The following is a 14,449-nucleotide window of genomic DNA, read 5'->3' as shown; positions in this document are numbered from 1 at the left end:
CAGATGTCATATCTGTGTAGCTATTTATTATTATTTATTAGTAGTATTAGGGTAGCGCTTAGAGGCCAAGTAGAACAGAGCCCCATTGTGCTGTGCAAATGAAGTAATAGACAGTCACTGCCCCCAAGGAACTTACAATCTAAATCAATCTAGAGGAGAAGGAAGTCCTACCTTCACTCCGGAGATAGTTACCTCAGTTTTCAGTAGAGACTCTAATGTCTACAGAACAGTAACCACCCAAAGTATAAGCCCCTGTCAGCAATGTTTCTGCTGCTTCAATCTGTTTAGACCCAGACATGCTCATATCTGAACCATACTGGAGCCGTAAGTGTGGCAAATCCACTGATCCTTATGGTTTGCTTGTATCAGTGAACAAGCTCTTCCTCTCCAACTCTCTCTTCTGTTAGTCCTGGAGGTGGCTGTTTCTCAGACACAAAGGCTTCGGGTCTGTTCTTTTATGGAGGGTAAAATTCCCTTCTTGAAGCAGAAACACAGCTGAGGTCAAGAACGTGCTCTAATAATGCACAGTCAGCAATGCCAATGAAACTGAGTCGGGGACAGCCCTGCTATGTCAACAGCCTCCAATACGGTCTCTATGGTTGCAAGTCAAGCCCTGCAATGCATCAGTCTGGATTTATGTTCCTTTTCTATGTGTTCTCAAGTTCAGACAAGGGCCATGAGGAACAGAAAGCAGAGGGCTGCCACACCTTCATTGGCCGGAAAGAAAGGTGAAGGGGGGTGTGCACTTCCCTGTAGAAAGCAGGTGTGTGGGTTTTTTTAAAACTGCACTAACATGAATTGCATTGTTCAAAGGTGGCATAATCACCTGGAATGCCTACCAGTTTAATATCTCTTGTATCAGGGAGATATTAAGTTCCAGTCAAGTGTTGAGACTTACTGAAGCACCTTTGATCCATGAAATTCACACTGGTGCCTCTTTTAACTCGCTGGTAACTGAAGGTGTCTGATAATGAGAGAGCTGGCAGGCATGTTTACAGCTTGGATGCCTGGTACAGGACCAGGGAAGCAAGTCACATAATCTAGGACTAAGGTCACATTAGCATGAATATGACTATGTCTCATGGCAAGCCTCTGTAAGGATGTCCCAGTAGGACAAAAGCTTATGAAGTCCAACTCAGTTACAGGTGATAACTTATTTTGCATATGCTATAGCTACAGGGAAGAGCAGCAGGCAGAGTGTGGGTACTGGAAAGTGTTTCCCCTTAACTCAGGAAAGTAGCAGGATTCTAATTTGGAATCTGGGAGATCATGAACTGTCTTGTTGGCTGGTAGCTGTTGCCAACTGTAGACGTCTTCATGTTGTATTGCATCTAGACATAGGCCAAAGCCTAAACCCAGGAACTGAACATCAGAAACTTTGTGAAAGTTTAGCTCCATGCTTCAAAGATGGAGCCTTCTCCGCACCAGGCCAATGAGACCAAAATCTCACATCCAAACCCAGCAACTGTGGGAACTTTCAATCCAATGCAGGGCCCTCTCTGATTGCACCAAAGAAAATCTAGGTCAGCGGATCAGACAATATGATGACTGGATCCTTATGTCCAACCCTGACAAAACCTCTAGTCAATCAACAAGTCTTATTTATGTGTCTGATTCATTTTCTTTAACAGTCTATCTGTGTGAGCTGGAAACCTTCACTGGTCAGTGAGTCTTGCCCAGTGCTCTGGGAAATGCCAGCAAGAGAGGAGGCATCAGATCAAAGCAGCTGATAAACTCTGATTCCTCTGTGAAATCCGCTCATCTTGTCTTTTGCAAGTGGAATCTTGGCTCCTGGGGCACATTGCCAAGCAACTCCCAACAGGACACTTAGGACAGGCACGAACCTATGAGCGAGGCCGGAAGAAGAGTTCTGGGAAGCTTCAAAGCTTGTATCTTCCACCAACAGAAGTTGGCCCAATAAGAGAGATGACCTCCCCCACCTTGTCCCTCTCATATCCTGGGACCGACACAGCTACAACACTCCAAAGAACCCTAAAGAAACTTGTCTGCTTCCTTCCTGTGTTTGTTCCCCAAACACGCTAAGTGCCAGGAGAACGGAGATATGGGTGGGTGCACCAACAGCACGGGAGGGGAAGGCATTGCCATGATCTGAAACACAGGGGCTGTGCTGGGATTTATTTGCTTACTTAGAGTTGTTTTCACTGGATTATTGGCCTCCTGGGTGGGGACCCCCATGAGTTTTGATGAGGGTCCCCAGGGCAGGAGCGACCCTCCTTCGCTAGCAGATATCAGAACAGTATTGTTATTATTAATTACTTGTATTACCTAAGTGCCTAGTGGTGTACCATGGCCCCATTGTGCTAGGGGCTGTACACACTCAGAACAAAGTGACGGTCGGCATAGCGCATATGAGATTCTCCAGCTAAGCTAGCAGGCAGCACTGGGCAGTAAGCATTAATTCCCCCCCCCCCCACAAAAGCTTCTTAAGAGAAGAGATTAAGCATTTCTTGGTCCCAGACAATGTGGGTGTCGAATTTCAGGGGATTTGGTGCGGCCTTGTGTTTAAAGCATAGGCCTGGAGTCATGATCCTCACGCCCACTCCAGCCCATTTACCCTGGGTTAAAGGACCAGGGGAGCGGAGGGGTGGAGGGGGGTGAGTCAGGGGCTTGGCCCCAGCATGCACGTCTGCAGAGCTTTCACAGCACCGCTGCCCAGAGAGCGGCCTAGGGAAGTCGACGTGACTTAGACAGGGCCCCCAGGGCTGTAAATTACACCAGAGGCCTCTCCATCCCCCGGAGTAGGCCAGGATTGGGAGGGCACAAAGGATTAGTGTGTTACAAAGTTGTATTAATGATCATTTATTGTGGGTTTCTCCAGTCCTCCCTTTCCGAGCTGAAATCCAAACATTTACTAGCAAATAGCCATAAAGGTAACTCTTAAAGATGCATAATTTCAAGAGTTCTGGGGTGAAATCAACCTGTGGAACTCATTGCCAGGGGATGTTGTGAAGCCCAAAAGTATAACTGGGTTCAAAAAAGAATTAAATAGGTTCATGGAGGACAGGTTCATCAATGGCTATTAGCCAGGATGGTCAGGGATGCAACCCTGTGCTCTGGGTGTCTCTAAACCTCTGACTGCAGAAGCTGGGACTCAACAATAGGGAATAAGAACATAGGAATGGCCATACTGGGTCAGACCAATGGTCCATCTAGCCCAGTATCCTGTCTTCTGACAGTAGCCAGCACTAGGTGCTTCAGAGGGAATGAACAGACCAGGGCAATTTATCGAGTGATCCATCCCCTGTTGTCTAGTCCCAGCTTCTAGAAGTCAGAGGTCTGGGTCACCCAGAGCACGGGGTAGTTTCCCTGACCATCTTGACTGATAGCCATTGATGGACCTATCCTCCATGAACTTATCTAATGGATCACTCAACAATTGTCCTGTTCTGTTCATTCCCTCTGAAGCATTTGGCACCGGCCACAGGATACTGGACTAGATGAACCATTGGTCTGACCCAGTATGGCCGTTCTTATATTCTTAAACCCTGGCTCTACTGAAGTCAATGGGGCCAGGATTTTACCCTGTGATATGTTCTTCTCTCTCACTAGCACCAATATAGGGCAATATAGGGCTATTTCTACCGTCCCTACTTTAGTATTTACTTTGTCTAAGACATTGTGTACACAACTGGACACACTGGGGTAAATTTCTGGTCACTGGGGTGTGGGGGGAGGAAAACACACACTGTATTATCATTTGCATTGATAAAAGAACTCTCATAAAAAGAGAGGTTGGCACTTTTCACTGGGGCAGCAGTTGAGGTGGAAAGGGGCATAACGGTGGAAGGCTGCTATTTATAAAATGCAGGATCCCTGATTTCATCTTGGTTTACCAGATTAGGCTTTGTTACAATCCTGGCTACTTGTCTCAGAGTGGGTTCAGCCATTCTCCCTCCTCCCCATCTCTCTCATGCTCAAACCCACCCACCCACACGCTCATACTGCAATCAATTATAATAAACATCGACTTAAGAATTATTTAACTTCAGTTTCCTTCAAAACACGGAATCATTTCTTACCTTAATTTTAGACTGATTATTTTTGTATCCAGCAATGTAAATAAATAATAATAATAATCTACAAAGAGATTTGTGCAGAAAGCTAAAGTATCCACTGTTAAAGTAGGAAAGTTTGGATTGTTTAGGTCCCAAGCATAGAGGGGGGGGAAAAGTTTCAATGAAAACAATTTGGGGATATAATATTCCCTCTGTGATTCTGGGGGCAGCAAACACATAGACAGTGCATGAATTGGCACCTGATGCCTGGCTGTTATGCTGACTGGAGCAAGAAAGAGATAGACAGATAGATTTGATGATGGATGTTTGCAGGATTAGAAATATAGCCTTTAGAACACAATTAAAGCAATTTTTTCCCATTCAATGCAATTTTAGAGTGCAAAGATGTTGCCGTGAAAAATTAAGATTTTTTTTTCTGGAAAACAATAGAGTATTTTAATGTGTTTGTTTTGCACATTGTATTGTGGTAGTTTGTTTGCTTATATTTAACTAGGGCAACCTTTATGAAAGAAACAAACTGACTAAGTCACGGCGACAATGGCACAGGGATGAAATCACAACATTAATCTTCTCTGTGCATCTCTAAAGAAGTGGAAACTTCCACTGAACGCCATGAAATTCTTTTCACCATCAAGTTGTTCAGACGTGCCAATCACATGCGCACAATAACTATTGAGGGGGAAATCTTTTTCTCTTTGAGAGGAAAGGTTCATTATTAGAGTGAGGGAGAGAAGCTTGATACGCTGAAATGAATAGACCAACTACAGATTCAAAAAGAAAATTGGTTAAACATCTTGGTGATTGGAAGAGAAAGAAACTGGGCCTGATCCTCTAAGTGGGTCTGTGGGTAAACTATGACCTGAAGGGCATAGGCCTCATGCTGGTGTTTTGTGTGGGTGGATTTCACCCTGTCAGAAATGCTCCCTGGGCAGTCAGTGGAAGCTCCATGTGTCAGGTGCTTCCAGGACTGGGCCCAGGGGCTCCATCTTGTTTTCCACCAGAGAGTTCTGTGTACAGGCCTGTGCCCAGGGTGGGAGAGAGAGAGCCTGAGATGTGAATTATTCACCACAAAACAGAATGAAATTCACCTCATTTTCAATTGCCTGAGGAATGTGAAACTCAGCCCAGGTTGGCCCAAAGTCAACTACCATTCAGGAACCTTCTGGGCTGATTATACTAATACTATTAATTACCTAGCTCTTACAATCACGATCTCACAGCACTTTATGAAGTCAATCAGTCTCATTAACCCCAATTTAACCACAGGGAAACTGAGGCACAGACGTGGGACAAGAATTGCCCAAAGTCACTCAGCAAAGCAGCAACAGACCTGGGACTTGAACCTAGATCTTCTGAATCCCAGTCTGCTGCCCTAACCACTAGACCACAGGCGTGATACACCTACCCCTCTAAAGTGTGTCTTTTCACGCAGGGTGAAATGTGGCTGTTTCAGATATGTTTCTCTTTGAGACTTCGGGTTTGATTTGTAGGTGTGGTCTCTGCAAATAAACGCTTCTGTAACTGAAGTTGCTTAGTTGTCTAACTATCTCACCGGGAGTTAGATTTTGTGCCGCATTCACCACAGTCACAATTGCTGCAGGTGCAAAACGGGAGGCTGGTTTAAGTCCCCTTTCAAAATCAGACCCAGCCTGAAACCTTGGGAGTGAAGGAAAGATTCCATCTGAATCCAAGCCAAAGAAAATGCAAGATGAGGAAAATGCACGTGAGCCCCTACAAAGTCAGACAGCTGAGTCTGATGTGGGTGTATGGCTCTGTGGTTGTGTGCGTGTTTGTGATGTGTGTATGTCTGTGTGTGTGTATCTTTGTGATGTGTTCTAAAAGTTTGCAGTGTGTATGGGTTTGAAATGTGCGTGATGTCTGTATGCCACTTTATGAATGTGTTTGAGATGTCTGTGTTTCTGAAGAGTGAAGAAGGCATGTTTTTGTGATGGATGTACCTCGTTGTATGTGTTTCAGATGTGTGGCGTATGAATGCTTCTCTGTGTGTGATATGTGTGTTTTAGTAACGTGTGTCTCAACATATGTGTCTGAGATGTGTGTGGTAGATGTATGCCTCTGTGTGTGTGTGTGTCTTTCCTTTAAACAAACATTTAAAGGAAACTCTCCTTCTTTTTGTCTTCTTCCCATGTGTATTCAACAATTTCTTTATTCATTTCATTAATGGCCTTTGTGACTGCAGCTATCTTTAGTAAAAGGGGCTTAAGACAGTCACTGCTAAGATTTTGGAGGCACAGACTGTTTTATAATATGTTACAGGTCATTTTCATTGTAGATTGCATTTCCATCATTTTTCTTAAAATATTCTTATGTCTGGAAAGCTAATAGAAGATAAAGTTCCCAGGAAGTATTTAAGAGTTGGAGGGAGGGGGGTGCGCACGCATGCAAACACTATATATACCCTCACGCATATATCACTTGGGCTGGCTCTTGTTCCGACTGAAGATGGTGGAAGTTTTGCCATTGGCTTTAATGGGAACAGAAATGAGCCCCCAAAGAAAAGTGAAAAGTTAAATTCAGCATCATAAGAATGAAAAAGAAGACTGAGTTCTAAATCAGAGACGTAGCTGCTCTGAGAGACTGGAGAGCATTTTTCCTGGCAGTTTCTGAAACCAATGGGAAAAAAAAACCAAGCAAGCCATCGTCAGTGTAGGTAAGAAATTGCCAAATGAATTTCAAGAATTGTCAAACGACTGCTCAAGGAAACGTTACTTGCTTTTTTGTTTCTTTTTGCTGTTGTTTTTAAAGAATAGCTAAAGAAGCCCCTTTCTGAAGCTCAAACTTCACAGGAAAACAGCTGATTTCATTAGTGTTGTAAACAAGATGGACTTTTTCAAAATATTTATTTTAGGAATCAAATTAAATGTTCCAGCTATTTGGGAATTCAATTCGGCCTTTCTCTGTGTGCTAGTCAAGGCTTCCAATGCATCAGCGCACGGCTTTAAAGGAATTTCTCCACTCTTTTGGATTAGTGACCCATTCTAACAGGTCTTCATTGACCAGGAGTGTGGGTCTCTCAAAGAGTCCATTGGATACAGCTTACAAAAGATTTTAGCCGGGGATGAAGAGTTTACAAAAAGTTTGAAGGAAACCGTGGAGTCCTTTTAAAAGAGAATAAACTGCCACTGCTGTGTCTGGGTTGAGTTAATCTGATTAGGCCAAGCTCATCAACAGGCTTGCTGAAAAGGGAGAGGGAAAAAAGCTGTGGATTGGGCCAAATAAATAAATAAAATAAAACGAGGACCTTTTTACTAGTGAAGTCAAACAAAACATATTGTTATAGGGCATGCTTGCCTACAGATGGCAAAATGACAAATCTTTTCAAAGGCAAAGCAAATATAATTGATGGCTTTTTTTTTTTTTTTCTTCTTTATTTTCCCCCAGGTATGGGAACAGACACTTAATAAGATTAAGGGAAGCCAAAATGAAAGGCACCGTGAAATACCACAGATACTTGCAGTGGTTGTTCAGATGACATAGTCCTCTGAAGTCCGCCTTCCCTGAATAAAGCAGGGTGGTAAAAAAAACCCTCCCAACTAAATGAATTGGTAATACTTCATTTCTGAGGAAATATATGCATAAAAATAAGATGTTTCTTCCTCCATCTGTTAATGTTCCGACTTCCTGGTTGCAAATTCTAGAAGACGAAAAGTGTCCCAGCTTAAGAACGGGGGCAGGGGGAGGGGAGAGAAGCAAATAAATGATTTTTTGGGAGAAAGCTAGTGACAAATGAAAGGAGGGTTCTATATTTCAATTACTGCTTAATATTGTTAACCGTGCACTGTGTACGTGGAGGTGGGGTGGGTCAATCGACTGCAAATCAGGATACCTGGGTTTTGTGTTTTTGCTTTTGTCTCTGATTTGCTGCATAAACCGTAGGCGAGTCATCAACCTGGCTGTACGTCACTTGCCCCTCTGTGAAACATGGAGAGACACCCTCCTTCCTCTGTGAAGTGCTTTGAGATCTCAGGATGGCACGGGCTAAGTTTTATTATGATTATACGACACTTTACAAGCCCATAGGATACATGGGGCCCCAATTCTGCTATTGCATGAACCATGCCATAGCATCAGTGAGAATTGTACATGCAAGGTCTACCAGATTAGTCCTATAGTCCCTGTCCCCGTAAGCTTACTTTTAAATCAGCGAGGCAAATGGGCTACATGGGCTAACAGGACAGGCAGAGAGGACAACAGTGGCTTGGAGGTCAGAGCAGGAAGGCGTTGCAAGAGAAGCAGGTGGTGTGTAGGAATCTGGCGAGGGACGTACAAACGAAGGGGAAGATGCTGGCCTCGCTGGGAGTTTTGCCATTGACTTCCATGGAGCTAGGATTTCCCCCAAGGAATAGAGCAGATGCTTGAGTGCGTGAGCAGAACAGTGTGGAGAGCAATGAGACTTCCTAATCGATCGGTGCTGCCACACGACAACACCAATCTGAGGCTTAAACAAAGGGGTGATATGAGTGCAAATTAGAACTGGAAGAAAGGGACCAAGTGCCAAAACCCCAGCTCCAGCCCTGTCCCCCAAGGGCTTACACTGTAAATAGGCCAGACAGATGAAGTGGGGCAGGGAGGGATAGGCAGCCAATGTCATTTTAGCTCTGCTGAGGTATTTCGGCGATGCCGCTCCAGCCTGAGCAGCAGTAAGCACTAGAAACTTCCCCTGAAACCGATGGGAGTTACAGATCCTCGAAGTGTGCGCTTGACTCTTTGCCGTTGTTCCTGAAGACTGTCAGGCTGTTTGCAACTTAATGACAGGTGCTAGCTCGTCAGTGTAGCTGGGTGTGTGTATCCAGATTCATGGGGCTTAATTCTCGTGGGGAACCAGCCCCTGGAAAATAAGGGAGCATGAGATTTGCCACTCCAGATCAGACCATTGGCCTATCAACTCCTATATTCTGCCTCAGGAAGTGACCACTCCGAGATACTTCAGAGAAAGTGGTGATCTGCCAAAAACAGTACCTGGATAACTATTGTTCTGGGTTTGTACAGCGCCTAGCACAATGGGTCCTGGTCCATGACTGAGGTTCTAGGTGCTATGATAATGCAACTAATAAATACAAATTTTTATATGGAGTGCTGTCCCCAAAGAGGGTGGGGTTTTTCCTGCCCCAAAACTGATCAGCTGATGCCCAGAGGGATGAGGATTTGATTACTGTTGTCTTAGCAGACAGAACCACTAGGGCTGTTCACAGTCGTAACATTATCCAGCCTTTTAAATATATAGCCACATATTTGACTTGAGGACCCATGAGAGTCTGGGAGCTCCACACACTGACTATATTCTGGCTGTGGAGACATTTCCTCACACTGTTTTTCTTCCAGACACCCACCCGCTCCCCCCAACAAACTCACTGAGTGACCCCTGGCAGTTTTACCAACCTCCACTTTGTTACCAGCCTTGGCTTCCATCCCCACACCACACATTGCAACACGAGACGTATCAACATCCCCAAGAGACATATCAACATGCCCCACGTGGCAACACGGATCTGTCACCAGGACCGTGGTGGGGAGAAATTTGATTTTAAGAGGCAAAGTATGAGAAAACCAGTGTGTAACAGATGAAATAAAATATTTTACAAACACCTACATGGTCTTCTTTCTTTCTTTCTTTCTTTCTTTCATTTCAGCCTTCCATTTTAATTGCTCTTGTATTTTTTACAGCTGTTTGTGGTCCAGAGGAAAATTTACAAGCACTCTGCTAATGACACATAATTATGTCAAGTAACATAGGGCAAGATCATACCTAACCCCATGTACAGGGGAGTAACGGGGTGTAAGAAGCAACCTTCACCCCCTGTAAAGAGTCCCTCCATCCCATCCTGGCTACCTATACTGCAGGTAGCAATATAGGAGGCAGAGCTGCCTCTTCAGGGCTGCTACTCCTCCAGCATGGGGAGAAGGAAGCAATCTGTACCTGGTGCAGTTTACTTCCCACACACACGCACGCATCCACCCCTGGGACAATGGTAGGTTGACAGGGAACCAGGGACCAGGTTGTGACTCTCTGAGACTGAGAGCGATCTGTTTCCTCACCCGTTCCTAGGGCACTGCAACTGCATGCTGTGTCTTACTGAGCCACCAGTGAGCCCATCACAGCCGTGGCCCTGATCCTGCAAACCCGACGGAGCATTCACCCCATGAGCAGTCAATGGAACTACTCACAGGAGCAATTGTTCATTGGAGAATCAGGCCCTCCATATGTCAGACCCACAGAAAATGACAACATATTATGTCATCCTGTTATCTTAGGATGTGTTATTATGGATATAACAAGCATCTTACCAAGGCAGGGAACCCGGCACCTTGTTAGATGCGCTACATTCCTCAGCTATATTTTAGGCAGTACATTGCAAGCTGCTTGATCTCTGCTTGGATTTAACACGTGCTGCTCCTTAGCAAACATAATTAAGAACACTATCCATGGAAGGAGATTTTCTCCCCAAGGCCACCTAATACAGATGTAATTGACTCTATTTTCTGCTTCCTGCACATGGATTGCAGCAACTCAGCCCCTATTATCCATCAACAAATTAACAGGATCCAGTCAAAGGGACCTCTTCAACCAGGATTGGTTTTGGAGAATGGAGCGCTGGGCTGTGTTAAATCTGGACACAGCCCTGTTTCATTCTCTTTCTTTTTATGGTCACCGCCTTTTCAAGATGTTTTCAAGTTAAGGATAAGTCAGCAAATATGTGTTTGGGCAAACTGGTGGAACTTGCTAAAGAAGTCGACATCTGTCTCAATCAGCTGGTCCATTCTGTTGCTAGAATACAACTGGGGCGCCAAGTATTTAAACACAAAAGAAGGGGCACTGTGTTTTATAGAAAGCAATTTTTACATTTGCAGTTGCAATTTTCTTCTGCCTAACGTGTTTTTTTTGGGTGGGGAGGGGTTGATTAAAAACCATTTGCTTCATATAAGAAAAAAAGAAAATCTCCATTTATAAAGCTGTGAAAGTCCTTCTACATTACTGTGATTGTATTCCCGTAGCCAGTTCTACAGCTCTGAGAAAGATTTCCTTTATTTAAAGCAGAGACAATAAATAATAGTTTATTAGTACAGGCAGAATTTTTCTTATAAATATCTCAGCATAGAACTGAAATGGTCTATAAATACGCAGGAACACCTGGATGACTTTACTTTTGATTGTGTTACGACATGCTTTGGTAACACAAATGAGTATTTTTTTCTTATATGTTGCTTTTTACCCAGTAATCTCAGCACAACCAAAGGAAATCAGAACAAGAGTCATGTAAAAAGAGAACAATTTTGAACACACTCAGGCAAAAACCTTGAAAAAAATAAAAATAAAAATTCCTGGTGAAAACTGTTACATGTCTCCTTCCTTGCTAAAAGCTCTTTTAACAATGCATTTCATATCAGCTATATTTATTAATCAAAGTTAGAGGTGGACTTAAAGCAAACTCCCACAGCTAACTGCTCACAAACTTTGGTGCAGTTTAAATAAGGATTCAGACCTGAACTTTAAGGCCTGGGCTTATCTGTAATTATTAATAGCTTGATCAAGTAGCCTTTACTTAAGCAAAAGAATTGTCTTCTGGTTAAGTCACAGGACTATGACTCTGGAATATAAGCCCCTTGGGGCAGGGTCTGTCATTTTGTTCTGTATTTGTACAGCGCCTTGTACCATGGAGTTCTGATCTATAATAAGGGCCCTTTGGTCGTACAGTAATACAAACAAATAATAATTAACAATGAGACCTGAATTCAATTCCTAACTCTGCTACGGACTCTCCGTATTATCTTTGACAAGTCATTCTGGCCCAATCCAGTTAAACATGTGAATAAATGGAACAACTTCTGCTTAAATTGGAGCAGCTACTTTCCTGGACCGGGGCCTTAATCTCTCCGTGTCTCAGTTCCCCATCCGTAAAGCGGGAATAATAATGTTTCCCCTCTTGTGAGGATAAATCCAATAGTGCTTGCGAGGCGCTGGGGCCAGGGTGATGGGTGGGAGAGAAATAGATTGGTTGGAGCATTGGCCTGCTAAATCCCTGAGGGGGCCATTTAGGGATCTGGGGCAAAAATTGGGGATTGGTCCTGCTTTGAGCAGGGGGTTGGACTAGATGACCTCCTGAGGTCCCTTCCAACCCTGATATTCTATGATTCTATGATCTATTGCAGTAGGCAGCAGAAATGGGCCCAGTAAGTGTAAAAGGTGCATAAAACCTATTTCCATAAGTGTTTTCCTAAACTGCTTTCTGACTGGTATTTTTAAAGTCATGTGACCCTATAATTAATTTCAATGGCTTCGAATGTTAAGATCCAGTGGGCACGGCGGGGAATATGCGAGGTGGGAAGTGGGGGAGGCCGCACCATGATTTGTTACACATTATAGTCTATTAAAGAACCTCCTTACAATCTGCCAGTCCTTAATGTCTTAATTTCTCCTCCAGCTTTCCCTTTGACACACTATCCAAAGCAATGTATGACTGGGGGATGATTGCACAGGATAAACCAAGGGAAAATCCAGGAGGGATTATAGTCCAATCCCTGGGCAAACAGGAGTCGGAGGAGCTGCACACAGACACAGCTGTCTGCCTCAACAATACCCAGAGCAAACAATTCCCCAGTAACAAGACCCTAACAAGGGCAAGAACCGTCAGGAGTTGGGAACAAAACAAAACCTGCATTCAAACCCCTGGGATCCTGGTCCTTTTATGAGCCTTTTCAGCCCAGCTGCAAGCTTTTGAGTTGTGCTTCAAAATTTTAGAAGCTTCGCTGTAATAAAATTGGGCTTAGAGATCAAAGGGAGTCTAGGATCCAGATGCAGGCTGGCCAAAGGGGAGCAGTGTTCTTCACAAGCATTTTGTTCTGTTCTGTTCTCTGGGATCTACTCAGACATGAATATTGGCATCACGAGGCTGTTTCACGTTGTTGGCGTGCATGGTGGAAACCGTCGGAAGCTTGCTTTTCGAAAGCACAACATGTATGAACAGGGCTTTTTTTTTTTAAGGGATCAAGATTAAAAATATAGGACATGCCTGTAAAGGAACCACAGGGGATTTTAACTTAATCCCTCATAAGGAAAAGCTCCATCTTCATTTACAGCCAGTTTAAATGCGCTTGCTTTTCCATTGCTGTTTAGGGCATTGCTGTATTGTGCCATTTTACAAGCGATGGGACCTGTGAACAACAAAAATAAACCAAACCAGAAAATTACCAGAGGCTGAGGCATGGGGGTTAATTAAAGAATTGTGGTAGGACGTGTCTTTCAAGTTGTGATGTGATTCATCATCAGTCCCCTTTGTGATACATTGAAAACTGTGTTAAAATTACAAGCTGTCACTTTAAGTCTAAGTCTAAGAGGTTTCCTGGTCCTGCTTGCAGGCTTGGAAGCTCTGTAGGGAAGTGTGTGACCTGGGCCTTTAGCAGAGGGGAAACAAGTCTGTGCTGGGTAACTTGCTTCTGATTTCTAAATGTTCAAAAATATTCAAAACATATTGTAGTGCTTTTAGATAAATGTCTTCTGGTTTTACACATAAATACATATGATAGATAGATAGATAGATAGATAAAGGTTTGACTTTATCCATTTAAAACCATCAGGCTTTTACTTTTGCTCCAAGAGGGTAATAAATATTGCTTATGTATAAGTACTAAATTCTTATTGCAAAATGTGTTTAGCCCTATCAAAAAACAGCCCGTTCAGTCTATATGTAGCATTTTACATCATCCCATATTACTCCTCTGCGTGATAATCTATCCCCAAATAATCACTATTAGAACAAAGTTCCACAATGTATTCAAGATTTTTCCCTAATTTGGGGAGGGTTTTGTATCCCATCCTCAAGTTTGTCACTGCAAGAACATCAATGAAGGTTTTGCCCTTGATGCACAAGAAATCTTACCCAAACCCAAAAATGTAAACTTGAGCAATCTCCCCAAAACACTGTTGGGTAAAATAGTATCAGAGCCTGATCCAAAGCCCACAGGAGCGAACAGGAGTCTTTCCGCTGACTTCACCAAACTTTGGATCAGACTCGAAATGCATTTGAAATTCTGAAATTTAAAAGGACCAGCTGTTCTGTCAGAACTTTAGAATGATGGAGATTGTATTTAATTGGTTCACAGAAAGACACATGAAATTATTGTTCTGGGACATTAATGTTACATTTAAACTCTGATTTTGTGACTGATGCAATTTAAAGTTATTATCAATGTTGGGTACCATTTTTTGCCAATATGGACGTTACTTTAAAATACAGAACACATTTTAAGGAAATAAAATAATCCTTTCTGGTAATCTTATTAAACAGTGCTGCTCTGTATTTCCCTGGCCCAGATTATAAAGGAGCCCACTGAACTTTCCAAATCTGGTTAAGCAAACATTATATGTATTTTTCTTCTGTAGCACAATATGCCTC

The sequence above is a fragment of the Eretmochelys imbricata genome, chromosome 18 (assembly GCF_965152235.1).
Source record: "Eretmochelys imbricata isolate rEreImb1 chromosome 18, rEreImb1.hap1, whole genome shotgun sequence".
Taxonomy (NCBI): Eukaryota; Metazoa; Chordata; order Testudines; family Cheloniidae; genus Eretmochelys; species Eretmochelys imbricata.
This window is presented reverse-complemented; position numbering follows the sequence as displayed.